Source organism: Schistocerca nitens, chromosome 2 (genome assembly GCF_023898315.1).
Source record: "Schistocerca nitens isolate TAMUIC-IGC-003100 chromosome 2, iqSchNite1.1, whole genome shotgun sequence".
NCBI lineage: Eukaryota > Metazoa > Arthropoda > Insecta > Orthoptera > Acrididae > Schistocerca > Schistocerca nitens.
In genome coordinates this window covers 235,187,324-235,203,716 of record NC_064615.1, presented here as the reverse complement: position 1 = coordinate 235,203,716, position 16,393 = coordinate 235,187,324, and positions in this window count along the sequence as shown.

Sequence of the window (16,393 nt, the reverse complement as noted above, 5' to 3'; positions counted from 1 at the left end):
CCCAATCCTATTCAGTACCTCCTCATTAGTTATGTGATCTACCCATCTAATCTTCAGCATTCTTCTGTAGCACCACATTTCGAAAGCTTCTGTGGTCTTCTTGTCCATACTAGTTACCTTCCATGTTTCACCTCCATACATGGCTACACTCCATACATTTACTTTCAGAAACGACTTCCTGACACTTAAATCTATACTCGATGTTAACACATTTCTCTTCTTCAGAAACGCTTTCCTTGCCATTGCCAATCTACATTTTATATTCTCTGTACTTCGACCATCATCAGTTATTTTGCTCCCCAGATAGCAAAAGTCCTTTACTACTTTAAGTGTCTCATTTCCTAACCTAATTCCCTCAGCATCACCCGACTTAATTCGACAACATTCCATTATCCTCGTTTTGCTTTTGTTGATGTTCATCTTATATCCTCCTTTTAAGACACTCTCCATTCCGTTCAACTGCTCTTCCAAGTCCTTTGCTGTCTCTGACAGAATTACAATGTCATCGGCGAACGTTAAAGTTTTTATTTCTTCTCCATGGATTTTAATACCTACTCCGAATTTTTCTTTTGTTTCCTTTACTGCTTGCTCAACATACAGAGTGAACAACATTGGGGAGAGGCTACAACCCTGTCTCACTCCCTTCCCAACCACTGCTTCCCTTTCATGTCCCTCGTCTCTTATAACTGCCATCTGGTTTCTGTACAAATTGTAAATAGCCTTTCGCTCCCTGTATTTTACTCCTGCAACCTTCAGAATTTGAAAGAGAGTATTCCAGTAAACATTTTCAAAAGCTTTATCTAAGTCAACAAATGCTAGAAACGTAGGTTTGCCTTTTCTTAATCTAGCTTCTAAAATAAGTCTTAGGGTCAGTATTGCCTCACGTGTTCCCATATTTCTACGGAATCCAAACTGATCTTCCCCAAGGTCGGCTTCAACCAGTTTTTCCATTCGTCTGTAAAGAATTCTCGTCAGTATTTTGCAGCCGTGAATTATTAAACTGATTGTTCTCTAATTTTCACATCTGTCAACGCCTGCTTTCTTTGGGATTGGAATTATTATATTCTTCTTGAAGTCTGAGGGTATTTCGCCTGTCTCATACATTTTGCTCACCAGATGGTAGAGTTTTGTCAGAACTGGCTCTCCCAAGTCTGTCAGTAGTTCTAATGGAATGTTGTCTACTCCCGGGGCCTTATTTCGACTCAGGTCTTTCAGTGCTCTGTCAAATTCTTCACGCAGTATCATATCTCCCATTTCATCTTCATCTACATCCTCTTCCATTTCCATAATATTATCCTCAAGTACATCGCCCTTGTATAGACCCCAAATATACTCCTTCCACCTTTCTGCTTTCCCTTCATTGCTCAGAACTGGATTTCCATCTGAGCTCTTGATATTCATACAAGTGGTTCTCTTTTCTCCAAAGGTCTCTTTAATTTTCCTGTAGGCAGTATCTATCTTACCTCTAGTGAGATAAGCCTCTACATCCTTACATTTGTCCTCTAGCCATGCCTGCCTAGCCATTTTGCACTTCCTGTTAATCTCATTTTTGAGTCGTTTGTATTCCTTTTTGCCTGCTTCATTTACTGCATTTTTATATTTTCTCCTTTCATCAATTAAATTTGATCATACTTAGAGATTTTCGTATTTCCTTACATATTTCAACATTTACTTTCAGTAATAATAGTTTTGTAAGAGGACAAACAGTCTTTCAGTAATGTACGTGAATTTTTTTCGGCATAATAACAAGCTGTTGCGAAATGAACTCTCGCTTTCCTCTAAAAAGCGATCATACATTCTCTTGTTTGCTTCATGTGGCGTATTTGCCCACGAAAAAAATTTATCCCATGCACAACATTGCCATTTTCTCATACAACTTAAAATCGCGATACGTTCGTGTTTGCGTTCGAATCGTAGACTTGTCGTTGCTGAGTATCACGATCCTGCTTCTCCTTGTATGACCTACATCGGTAATGGTAAAGACATTCCTTAATAATATGGATAATGGTTGCAAATAAACAATTTTTTTCAGCCTTCAGTTGCAAGGTAATTTTACTCGTTTACCTAGGTTTCGATTCCAGTAATGGAATCTTCTTCAGAACCTATAAATTAAACCACATACGGACATATATTACTCACTAAAATGCATTATCTGTCTAATGATTGAATATTAAAGAAATTGTGATATTTACAAAAAATTAAATTATTTTGTGAGCCAAACACTGGCCATGTCACAGATTAAAAATTGAAACAATAAAGACGCATAATCATAAGATTATGTCAGTCACAATTAAAACCATTAAGGCGAACGTAGACGGAGCTACGCCGGCCAGAAATCAGGACCACACGAAAGCGGCTCGAAAACTAGGCGTTGTGAGCAGTTACGCGGCGAGGCTCGGCCGCGGCCAAGCGCATGCGCAAGCGCAAGCGCAGGGGCGAGAGACAAACTGTCTCAAAATTACTTAGAGCAAATATACATATAAACAAAATGTGACAAAGCCGTCCTACAATTGGACTAACCTATCTATTGGTATAGCAACATTAACAATTTACATGAGAACAAACTACAACGCCAAGGTGTTGTTGTTGTAGTTGTGGTCTTCAGTCCTGAGACTGGTTTGATGCAGCTCTCCATGCTACTCTATCCTGTGCAAGCTTCTTCATCTCCCAGTACCTACTGCAACCTACATCCTTCTGAATCTGCTTAGTGTATGCATCTCTTGGTCTCCCCCTACGATTTTTACCCTCCACACTGCCCTCCAATACTAAATTGGTGATCCCTTGATGCCTCATAACATGTCCTACCAACCGATCCCTTCTTCTGGTCAAGTTGTGCCACAAACTCCTCTTCTCCCCAATCCTGTTCAGTACCTCCTCATTAGTTATGTGATCTACCCATCTAATCTTCAGCATTCTTCTGTAGCACCACATTTCGAAAGCTTCTATTCTCTTCTTGTCCAAACTATTTATCGTCCATGTTTCACTTCCATACATGGCTACACTCCATACAAATACTTTCAGAAAAGACTTCCTGACACTTAAATCTATACTCGATGTTAACAAATTTCTCTTCTTCAGAAACGATTTCCTGGCCATTGCCAGTCTACATTTTATATCCTCTCTACTTCGACCATCATCAGTTGTTTTGCTCCCCAAATAGCAAAACTCCTTTACTACTTTAAGTGTCTCATTTCCTAATCTAATACCCTCAACATCACCCGACTTAATTCGACTACATTCCATTATCCTCGTTTTGCTTTTGTTGATGTTCATCTTATATCCTCCCTTCAAGACACCATCCATTCCATTCAACTCCTCTTCCAAGTCCTTTGCTGTCTCTGACAGAATTACAATGTCATCGGCGAACCTCAAAGTTTTTATTTCTTCTCCATGGATTTTAATACCTACTCCGAATTTTTCTTTTGTTTCCTTTACTGCTTGCTCAATATACAGATTGAATAACATCGGGGAGAGGCTACAAACCTGTCTTACTCCCTTCACAACCACTGCTTCCCTTTCATGTCCCTCGACTCTTATAACTGCCATCTGGTTTCTGTACAAATTGTAAATAGCCTTTCGCTCCCTGTATTTTACCTCTGCCACCTTTAGAATTTGAAAGAGAGTATTCCAGTCAACATTGTCAAAAGCTTTCTCTAAGTCTACAAATGCTAGAAACGTACGTTTGCCTTTCCTTAATCTTTCTTCTAAGATAAGTCGTAAGGTCAGTATTGCCTCACGTGTCCCAGTATTTCTACGGAATCCAAACTGATCTTCCCCGAGGTCGGCTTCTACTAGTTTTTCCATTCGTCTGTAAAGAATTCGCGTTAGTATTTTGCAGCTGTGACTTATTAAACTGATAGTTCGGTAATTTTCACATCTGTCAACACCTGCTTTCTTTGGGATTGGAATTATTATATTCTTCTTGAAGTCTGAGGGTATTTCGCCTGTTTCATACATCTTGCTCATCAGATGGTAGAGTTTTGTCAGGACTGGCTCTCCCAAGGCCGTCAGTAGTTCCAATGGAATGTTGTCTACTCCCGGGGCCTTGTTTCGACTCAGGTCTTTCAGTGCTCTGTCAAACTCTTCACGCAGTATCGTATCTCCCATTTCATCTTCATCTACATCCTCTTCCATTTCCATAATATTGTCCTCAAGTACATCGCCCTTGTATAGACCCTCTATATACTCCTTCCACCTTTCTGCTTTCCCTTCTTTGCTTAGAACTGGGTTTCCATCTGAGCTCTTGATGTTCATACAAGTGGTTCTCTTATCTCCAAAGGTCTCTCTAATTTTCCTGTAGGCAGTATCTATCTTACCCCTAGTAAGATAAGCCTCTACATCCTTACATTTGTCCTCTAGCCATCCCTGCTTAGCCATTTTGCACTTCCTGTCGATCTCATTTTTGAGACGTTTGTATTCCTTTTTGCCTGCTTCATTTACTGCATTTTTATATTTTCTCCTTTCATCAATTAAATTCAATATTTATTCTGTTACCCAAGGATTTCTACTAGCCCTCGTCTTTTTACCTACTTGATCCTCTGCTGCCTTCACTACTTCATCCCTCAAAGCTACCCATTCTTCTTCTACTGTATTTCTTTCCCCCATTCCTGTCAATTGTTCCCTTATGCTCTCCCTGAAACTCTGTACAACCTCTGGTTCTTTCAGTTTATCCAGGTCCCATCTCCTTAAATTCCCACCTTTTTGCAGTTTCTTCAGTTTTAATCTACAGGTCATAACCAATAGATTGTGGTCAGAGTCCACATCTGCTCCTGGAAATGTCTTACAATTTAAAACCTGGTTCCTAAATCTCTGTCTTACCATTATATAATCAATCTGATACCTTTTAGTATCTCCAGGGTTCTTCCATGTATACAACCTTCTATCATGATTCTTAAACCAAGTGTTAGCTATGATTAAATTGTGCTCTGTGCAAAATTCTACCAGGCGGCTTCCTCTTTCATTTCTTAGCCCCAATCCATATTCACCTACTACGTTTCCTTCTCTCCCTTTTCCTACACTCGAATTCCAGTCACCCATAACTATTAAATTTTCGTCTCCCTTCACAATCTGAACAATTTCTTTTATTTCATCATACATTTCTTCAATTTCTTCGTCATCTGCAGAGCTAGTTGGCATATAAACTTGTACTACTGTAGTAGGTGTGGGCTTCGTATCTATCTTGGCCACAATAATGCGTTCACTAAGCTGTTTGTAGTAGCTTACCCGCGTTCCTATTTTCCTATTCATTATTAAACCTACTCCTGCATTACCCCTATTTGACTTTGTGTTTATAACCCTGTAGTCACCTGACCAAAAGTCTTGTTCCTCCTGCCACCGAACTTCACTAATTCCCACTACATCTAACTTTAACCTATCCATTTCCCTTTTCAAATTTTCTAACCTACCTGCACGATTAAGGGACCTGACATTCCACACTCCGATCCGTAGAACGCCAGTTTTCTTTCTCCTGATAACGACATCCTCTTGAGTAGTCCCCGCCCGGAGATCCGAATGGGGGACTATTTTACCTCCGGAATATTTTACCCAAGAGGACGCCATCATCATTTAATCATACAGTAAAGCTGCATGCCCTCGGGAAAAATTACGGCCGTAGTTTCCCCTTGCTTTCAGCCGTTCGCAGTACCAGCACAGCAAGGCCGTTTTGGTTATTGTTACAAGGCCAGATCAGTCAATCATCCAGACTGTTGCCCTTGCAACTACTGAAAAGGCTGCTGCCCCTCTTCAGGAACCACACGTTTGTCTGGCCTCTCAACAGATACCCCTCCGTTGTGGTTGTACCTACGGTACGGCTATCTGTATCGATGAGGCACGCAAGCCTCCCCACCAACGGCAAGGTCCATGGTTCATGGGGGGGGGGGGGGGGGGGACAAAGCCAAGGTATAATATATCCATGGATATATCACCATGGATATATCCAATGGATAATATAATATTTACAAAAAAAAAAAAAATTATACAAAGCCAAGGTATAATTTTTTTTTTGTAAATATTATTGTAAGAGGGCGTAGCCCCCCGACAGTAACTAAAAATTAGTGTCAAAACCATGCGTGCTAAGCATAAAATGTCTAACATAAAAACGCCTTAGCAACTATGTGTCATTACCAAGCATATAACGAAAAACACACATGTACATTCGCATTATAATGAAGAGACAAAGCAGATAGGGAAACAGCATCGGCCATTCGAGGCGGACTGTTGGTCAACTCCACTGGAGTAAAGGTTGAAATCCTTCGAAATAACTTCTATTTTTTAATTGCAGCTGATCATTAAGTAAGTTGTCTCTATCAATACTAAGATGTTTAAAAATTTGCAATTCTTCGAGGATGTCTAGCCTACATCCCTTTACTTCATTATGCAACAGCTCTGCGTCTTTTAGAGGCTTGGGAGCATGCGCCTTTTCGACCAGATGTTCAGCAAATGTAGATCCTCGAGTTCCATCACCGCTTTTTGTCGGCAGATGCTCTTTAAACCTAACAGACAGGGCCCTTCCTGTCTGGCCAATGTAATAAGAAGGACATTCAGCACACGTGATTTTATACACACCTGACGTGGCCAACAAACTTAAAACTTTAGCCTGTTCTGGCATGACAAAACTCGTATCATTTGATATTAAAAATTTATACACTAATGTACCCGTTGAACAGACGATGGACATTATAGAAACCAATTTGCGATACCATAAAAAATTATCGGCCCCTGAGATCGATGAACTAATGGTTCTGTTACGCACCACCCTCAAGTACAATTATTTCTCTTTCAATAATAAAATATATTCGCAACCCTGTGGTCTAGCTATGGGCAGCCCGTTAGCTGGTATCATGTCAGATATTTTTATAAACTCAATGGAGCAGATGTTTTTTCGGAATTATCCAGATTTGGCAAATAATATAATATTCTATGCGAGATATGTAGATGACTTGCTGTTTGTGTTTGAAGGTTCCCATGAAGAGCTAGAACTGTTATTTACCACTTTCAATAACCTACATGAAAAAATCAGTTTCACGCAAGAAAATCAGACAGCTGATAGGACCTTAGACTATCTCGATCTGACTCTATCCATTATTGGCAACAAAATAGATTTCAAAATTTTTCGGAAAGCAACCTATTCCGACATCATCATCCCAGCTGATTCCACCCATCCTCAGGCCCAAAAAATGGCCTTTTTTCACTCGAGTATCCATCGAGCTCTTTCCATTCCACTTTCGCCAGTCAACTTACAGAACGAATTAAAAGTCCTCGAAAACATCGCTCAGAATAATGGATATAATCCCAGTATAGTGAGACAGTTGTTCAATAAAAAAAACACGAAAGAAGACTACCACCCTTTCCAGTTCAGATACTCACAATCAACACCAGGCAACGAAATACATATCAGTTCCCTTTATAGGTAACGTATCCTATAAGGTAGGTCGTTTATTAAAAAACCTAGGGGGTAAAGTTTCATACTCTACCACCAACAACCTCAAAAAGAACTTAGTTCATTCCCTGGATAAAGGTAATGATAAATCATCGCTGTCAGGTGTGTATAAAATCACGTGTGCTGAATGTCCTTCTTATTACATTGGCCAGACAGGAAGGGCCCTGTCTGTTAGGTTTAAAGAGCATCTGCCGACAAAAAGCGGTGATGGAACTCAAGGATCTACATTTGCTGAACATCTGGTCCAAAAGGCGCATGCTCCCAAGCCTCTAAAAGACGCAGAGCTGTTGCATAATGAAGTAAAGGGATGTAGGCTAGACATCCTCGAAGAATTGCAAATTTTTAAACATCTTAGTATTGATAGAGACAACTTACTTAATGATCAGCTGCAATTAAAAAATAGAAGTTATTTCGAAGGATTTCAACCTTTACTCCAGTGGAGTTGACCAACAGTCCGCCTCGAATGGCCGATGCTGTTTCCCTATCTGCTTTGTCTCTTCATTATAATGCGAATGTACATGTGTGTTTTTCGTTATATGCTTGGTAATGACACATAGTTGCTAAGGCGTTTTTATGTTAGACATTTTATGCTTAGCACGCATGGTTTTGACACTAATTTTTAGTTACTGTCGGGGGGCTACGCCCTCTTACAATAATATTTACAAAAAAAAAAAAAAATTATACCTTGGCTTTGTAGTTTGTTCTCAGGTAAATTGTTAATGTTGCTATACCAATAGATAGGTTAGTCCAATTGTAGGACGGCTTTGTCACATTTTGTTTATATGTATATTTGCTCTAAGTAATTTTGAGACAGTTTGTCTCTCGCCCCTGCGCTTGCGCTTGCGCATGCGCTTGGCCGCGGCCGAGCCTCGCCGCGTAACTGCTCACAACGCCTAGTTTTCGAGCCGCTTTCGTGTGGTCCTGATTTCTGGCCGGCGTAGCTCCGTCTACGTTCGCCTTAATGGTTTTAATTGTGACTGACATAATCTTATGATTATGCGTCTTTATTGTTTCAATTTTTAATCTGTGACATGGCCAGTGTTTGGCTCACAAAGTAATTTAATTTTTTGTAAGTATCACAATTTCTTTAATATTCAATCATTAGACAGATAATGCATTTTAGTGAGTAATATATGTCCGTATGTGGTTTAATTTATAGGTTCTGAAGAAGATTCCATTACTGGAATCGAAACCTAGGTAAACGAGTAAAATTACCTTGCAACTGAAGGCTGAAAAAATTGTTTATTTGCTGTACATTTCACAGTTGCTGACACGCTGCAATATGTTAAAGATGTATAGATAATGGTTGCAGTCCACTTTAAAATATTTTTAAAGTTTTGAAAAAAAGTGAGTGAAGTCCCTATAACAGTCATCAACAGTGACTCAAAATTACTCCGGTAGTGCAAGAATTTACTAAGTCAGTTTGTATTACCAAACACAGTGAAATGTGTGGATGACCAAAATTATCCGGATACCCCTACGTCATGCGGCCTTGATGTCACGAATGGCAGCATAAAACGAGGCGGGGAGTATCGTATTGTTAGAAGGAAAGTAGTAACTGCAGAATGGGTCAGTCGGGAGAGCTCAGAGAAGTCGAACGAGGACTGGTCATCGGATGCCACCTCAAAAAAATGGTTCAAATGGCTCTGAGCACTATGGGACTCAACTGCTGAGGTCATTAGTCCCCTAGAACTTAGAACTAGTTGAACCTAACTAACCTAAGGACACCACAAACATCCATGCCCGAGGCAGGATTCGAACCTGCGACCGTAGCGGTCTTGCGGTTCCAGACTGCAGCGCCTTTAACCGCACGGCCACTTCGGCCGGCATGTCACCTCAGATAAAATATCTTAGAGACATTGAAGCCATTCTAAACCTGCCCATGTCGACTGTTGGTGATGTGAGTTTGAGGCAGAAAAGCGAAAAACAATCACGTGTAACCCAAGTGCAGGCAGACTTCATCTACTGACAGACAGGGAAGACAGAACGTTGCGAACGAGGATTGAAAAAAATTGCATGAAACCGTAGGAAGGAATCACTTGTGATTTACGAAGTGCTACCATACATCCAGCTAGCACAAGGGCTGTGCGCATGAAGCTAGAAAGATTGGGGTACAGTGGTCGAGCTGCCGCTCATAAGCCAGTCATGTCTGTAGTCAATGCTAAGCATCTCTTGATGTGGTGTACATTCAAATGACAACAGTCACTTACGCGCACATGTACAGATGGCGGTACTACCGTGTACACAACGTATAAAAGGTCAGTACTTTGTCGGAGCTATCATTCCCGCAGGCTCTAGCCGGTGCTGAACCCCAGTTCCCAACTACCACCACGGCTGGGCATCACTCTGTACAAGGCGCTGCTCCACCCTGTACTACAGCACACCGCCGTCGTCTGGGGGAACACTGCCGACACCAACCTGAAGAAGCTGGAGACACTGCAGAATCGCATACTTCGGCTGGCCTTACACCTGCCTTACGACTTCGCGAGCTCCCATCTTCACGACATCGCGGAAGTACCACAGCTCCGTGACCTCTTCAAGACAACCGCCCGCATCTTTTACGAACGTGCTGGCAGGTCAGACAACAACCAAATCCAGCCGCTGGACCGCAAACTGCCGCGCAGCGTCACCACCAGATGGCCACACCTGCTAGCTGATTAGTTAGCAAAGATGAACTGTGCTGAGGAAAAACCAATGAAGACAATCAACAAGTGAGGACGAATTACATCAGCATGCATGGGAGGCAAAGCAATAACTGCTGCAAACTCCATCACACATCGGAGGACAAGTTATCTCCGTGAAGATCCACGCGAGGAGCTATCATTTGTGTTAGGGCGATTCATGTGAAAATGTTTCCGACGTGATTATGGCCCCACCACGGGAAGTAACAGGCACTGAACGTGGAATACTATTTGAAGCTAGACGCATGGGACATTCCATTTCTGAAATCGTTCGGGAATTCAGTATTACGAGATGGAGCGTGTCAAGAGTGTGCCGACAATATCGTTTCAGGGATTACCTCACAGACGACGAAGTGGCCGACGACCTTCACGCAACGACCGAGAGCAACTGCGTTTGCGTAGCGTTGTTACAGACCAGCAACACTGCGTGAAATAACCAAATAAATCAGTGTGGGACGTACGATGAACGAGAGTGCGGCGAAATTTGACGTTAATGGGCTATGGTGCCGGCCGCGGTGGCCGAGCAGCTCTAGGCGCTTCAGTCCGGAACCGCGCGACTGCTGCGGTCGCAGATTATTATCCTGCCTCTGGCATGGGTGTGTGTGATGTCCTTGGGTTACTTAAGTTTAAGTAGTTCTAAGTTCTAGGGGACTGATGACCTCAGATGTTAAGTCCCATAGTGCTCAGAGCCATTTTATTTTATTTTATTTTATTTTTTTTTTTTTTTGGGCTATGGCACCAGACGACCGACGCTAGTGCCTTTGCTAACATCATGACATCGCCTGCAGCGCCTCTCTTGGGCTCGTGACCACATCGGATGGATCCTAGATGACTGGAAAACCGTGGCTCGGTCAGTTGAATCCCAACTTCAGTTAATAAGAGCTGATGGTAGATTTCGAGTGTGGTGCAAACCCCATGAAGCCATGGACCCAAGTTGTCAGCAAGGCACTGTGCAAACTGGTGGTGGTTCGATAATGGTGTGGGCTGCTTTTACTGGGTTCTCCGATCCAACTGAATTGATCATTGACAGAAAATGGCTACGTCCGGCTACTTGAAGTCCATTTGCAGCCATTCATTCATTTCATATTTATTGTTGACAGTGCGCTGTGCCACTGGGCCACAATTGTTCGCGATTGGTTTGACAATTCGAGCGAATGATTTGGCTACCCAAACCGCCCGACTTGAATCCCACCGAAGATTAATGGACGTAGTCGGGAGGTCAGTTCGTGCACAAAATCCTGCACCGGGAACACTTCCGCAATTATGGGCGGCTATAGAGGCAACGTGGGTCAATATTTCTGCAGGGGACTTCTAACGGTTTGAGTCCATGTCACACCGAATTGCTGCACTAACCCGGGCAAAAGGATATTAGAAGGTAAATCAAGACTTTGTTCCTCAATGTAAAGAGGGATGCCCCTGGACGGTGGATGATCGCAGACGAGTGATTTGGATCATTTTACACCCTGTGGCCATCTGATGAGAGGGTTTGGGTTTGCAAATGCCGGCAGAGCATTACTTGCAATATTGTGTAACGGCAACAGTAAGGTACAGAGGTGGTGATGTTTACTGTATGTGTCTGTTTTTCGTGGTTCCGTTATGGCCCACTTATTACGCTTAACAAAACGCTAAATGCGAAAGGATATGAAGACATCTTACAGAACTGTGTACCATGTATGCTAGAGGAAAAGTTCACAGACAATGACTGTATCATCTTAACGATCTACCATGTCATAAAACATTGTGAACAATAACATTCCTGAAATGGACTGGCCTGCCTAGAGCCCGATCTGAACCCACTGGATAAACTTTTGGGATGAATTAGAAAGTCGACTTTTTCTCCAAACCCTAGCGTCCAACATCACTACCTTCGCTGCTTTCGGCTCTTGAGATAGCGTGGGCTGCCATTCTTCAACAGACATTCAGACACTTCGCTGAAAAGTGACGAAGGATCGACGCACACCATATTAATGTCCACTAGTAGATGTCTGGATGCTTCTGATCAGGTAGTGTCAGTTGATTATATATGGACGCCCTCTGTCTCTCTCTCTCTCTCTCTCACTCTCTCTCTTTCACACACACACACACACACACACACACACACACACACACACACACACACACACACACACATTCTTCTTTAATTTGTGTTCTGAAATTTTTCAAATTATGAAAAGCCTCCTAATGGTATGATAAAGATAATCAGAGTTTCGTGTTACTATCCCCCTTTCAGAATTTTCTCTTTGCCAATGTAATTCAATACTGCAGTTATAAACAACCAGATGCATACAATCAGGAAAAATGCGTGAACTACTGAAGCTTCGGTAACGTGTAAACGAACAGCTCTATTCAGAAGTCAAGTATTAATCTGAGCTTGTAGTTGACTATACAGGGTGTTACAGATGAAATGGCCAATATCCAAGCAAACGGCAGGAATGATCATTTGAAACAAAAAACCTCATGCAGACACATGTCATGTTCCGAATGGATTCTCAGACAGAACTTATTAATGTACATTGTTACTTATTTTCTGTATTATTAAATACATTATCAAGTTTACAATGTACACACGTGCAAGAGCTAGTACACATTACTATATCTGTTTTTACAAAGTATCAATTAAAAAATACGTCTTTTCAACACATTAACCTCTAAGCATTATTGTACACGTTATATTATAGTCGTTGTACAGTTCACTATAAATGTTCGAATTTCCCACCGTCAAGTTCAAATGGCTCTGAGCACTATGCGACTTAACTTCTGAGGTCATCAGTCGCCTTGAACTTAGAACTACTTACACCTAACTAACATAAGGACATCACACACATCCATGCCCGAGGCAGGATTCGAACCTGCGACCGTAGCGGTGGGTCGGCTCCAGACTGTAGCGCCCAGAACCACACGGCCACTCCGGCCCGTCAAGTTCAGTGCGTTTTTTGCACTCTTGGGAGAACGTGATATGTTGCATGCCTGAGTGCCTCTACACGTTCCTTAATGTGAACAGCAGCGTCGGTATACGATACAACAATTCATCTCGCATATTTACCTTCCATTTGTGAGCCTAAAACTTCATCCAACTCCATAAATGTCTAATGACGTAAGGTGTGGCTGTCTTGGTGGCCAGTTAATTGTACTGGGGAAAGGGGTTCCCTAGAGGTTTAATTTTAGGATTACTCCCATTCCTTATAAATGTATATTATTACGAAAAATCATTCGAAACAGCACGTATCCCATTACGAAATGTTTTGCTTAAATGAGCGTTCTTTTCACGTCCCTGAATATTTACCATTCCTTCCGCAACACCCTGTATGAGCAGTAATCTATGCTCTCTCCAGAACTATCTTCGGTTCTGAATCTTACAGAAAACAGCTAGAGTACATTAGGAATAGGAACGGCAGTTCGCCAGTTAGCGACAATGGCTTCTCCACAGCACTGTTCACTTCTTCCTTAGGTGTGAGGTCCGATACTGTTAGGGCTGTTGAGCCATCTCATAGAGCATGTGCTGCGCTACTGCCTTACAGACGATCAGTCACTACTCGTCCCAGTCTGCGGGAACGACCCATCTTTGCGGAACGAGGGAAGTGCACTCATCTATTACTGTAACGCTAAATCTTTGACCGGAGCCAGCTAATGCGAACGCTAGGTGTCCATTGTTTTGTTGATTCCCTCATGATGTTTGAAAGACTAATTGAGAGGGTCATTGTGCATCAAACTCCTCACGCAGGAGCAAAAGTTGCAGACATTTGAGGAAATGCATTACTAACCATCAAGTAATTATTATAACCCTTTATGTCTACCGGTTTAGGTCACAGACCTGATCAAAGGACGTCTGTCAACATCAAAAGTGAATAAACGTAACGTACACGAAAATAATATGACGAAAATGTGGGTATACCATACGAATCTGTCCTTACAAGGTGAAAATAGATCATGTGAAAGAATATTTCACTTTTCTTATGGACTCAAAGTGAAAGTCAGCATAAATCAAGTGCAGCACTTAACAATAGTAACACAGCACCATAGTGATTAATACCAAAGTGAAGACAAGTACGGAGGAACATAAAAACACGAAACAAGCAAAGACTATCGCCTATAAGGCACCATCAAAGGTGGTAATTCCTGTCACACATCCACTGGCGGTGAGAGAGGAATACTGTTTCGGCTGCAAAGAGCTAAGCGGCATATTTCTACTAAACATCTTTCGTAAGAATAAATCGAGAAAGCATTGACATAACAAGGAAACGAAAAGTCATCAACAATAGTGAAACCTAATAATTTTTTTAAACAAATATAACATTTATCACGTACAGAGTGGCAAGTAAAACAACAATGGAATTTATACTACACATACATCGTTGATCGCACATCGATATAAGCCGAGCCATAATGAAGCCAGACTTCGCACAATAAATAACGTCAGGTTTTACAGAGATTAATTAAAGTACCACATAGTCATTTAAAAACCAGTACACTATTGTTAAATAACTTGGACGATTTATTTCATGCTTTTATGTGACATGTGATCGTTATAGGAAAGTATTCAGACTATACCAGTAAAGTAAACATACATGCAATAGTTCATAGGAGTCACCGACAATAATCTGGTCGTCATAATCGTTCATACAATGCACACGTATCGCCTTTTAAGTTTTGCATCCAATCTCTTCTTTTAATTTGTACATACTGTGCAGTGAGAGGTTGCAGTATATGTTCAACTTTAGGGATCCAGTTGTGTTATTTCAGAGTAGCTCCTTCCCACCCCCCTCGGCCCCCCATCTCCCCCCCCCCCTCACTCGATGCTCTACAGTCAGATCATGTTATGAGTGGGTCATACACTGGGTTGCAAAACGTAAGGACGAAACAAGCTTTCGCATGTCGTGTCATTGCAAACTAATATAGCCTGATGAAACTTGGACCATACGTAGAAAGAACCTTTACAGTATAGCACACAGGAACAGGCCAATCCGTTACAAGAATTTTCTCCCCTTCCAAGAACTCCTCCACATTCTCAAAATGATGCCGTCGCGAATTGTCACCTGAAAAACTGACCAGGTGCAATTTGGGTGCCACATTGAGGATTACGTACGAACTTAATCATGTATGTAAATAATTCATATATCCGGGGAATCGAGAAACTCGATGATTTTTGTCTCTTTTCAACATTGATGCTCGCGAGATATGGGTTCAAGGGATTCCGTGCCTCTCGAAAATGTTTTAAGTCCAAAGAAATATTTTTTGTGATATAATTACAAATTAAAAATATTATGATTCTTTTCCTTTACTTGTACTGTTAAATCTTGCTTATTGACAAATTTCTGTATTCTAGGCCAATGGAAAATTACCCTTTAGGTTTTAATGAGCGAGTTTACGAGCGTCAAAACATGTGACGCAAATGGCCGTATCTTTTGACTGCATTGACTTAGAAGCTTAACTTTTTTGCATCTCCAAGAGACCGCATATCTTTGAATGTGACATAAATTTCAAATTGATACCTTTCTACCCGTTCCTGAAAAAACTGATCATGAATGGTAAGTAAGAACGAATTTGAATTTTGCGCCATTTTATCATGTGACGGCTGGCAGCCGTGGTTTTTTCATGTTTTTTTATCTGCAATCCTTCCCATTAGTAGTCTGATAGCTTCTGTGTGGTGAGCATTGTTGTTTGATGTTCAATTTCGTCATGGAGCAAATGACAACTGAGAGATTTATCCAAGTGATAAAAATTTATTACAAAAACAGTTTCTAAGTCTTGTGCTTTGTTTCTTAGATTTCTTCACAGCAGTATTGACTGAATAAAGTAGGCCAGCTAAAACATTTTTGCTTAAATGCTTGGAGGCACAAAGTGAATAACGACAAAGACTCAAAATTAGCGATTGTGTGACTCAACGACAGATCAGTTTTAAAATGATGTGAGAATGCAACAGAGAACGCACTTTAAGTTACACAGCGTGCAGATAGAAAATTGATTCATTTTCAACAGTAAACTACGTGCAGCTCTGAGAACAATTCCATACACGATTACACAGGCAAAACCTTTATAGTTTTTGGGTCTTCAGTCCAATGACTGGTTTGATGCAGCTCTCCATGCTACTCTATATTGTACCTCTTCATCTCCGAGAAACTGCTGCAACCTACATCCTTCTGAATATGCCTGCTGTATTCTTCTCTTGGTCTCCCTCTACGATTTTTACCCTCCCCCTCCCCCCCCCCCCCCCACGCTTCTCTCCATTATTAAACTCGTGATCCCTTGATGTCTCAGAATGTGTCCAGCCAACCGA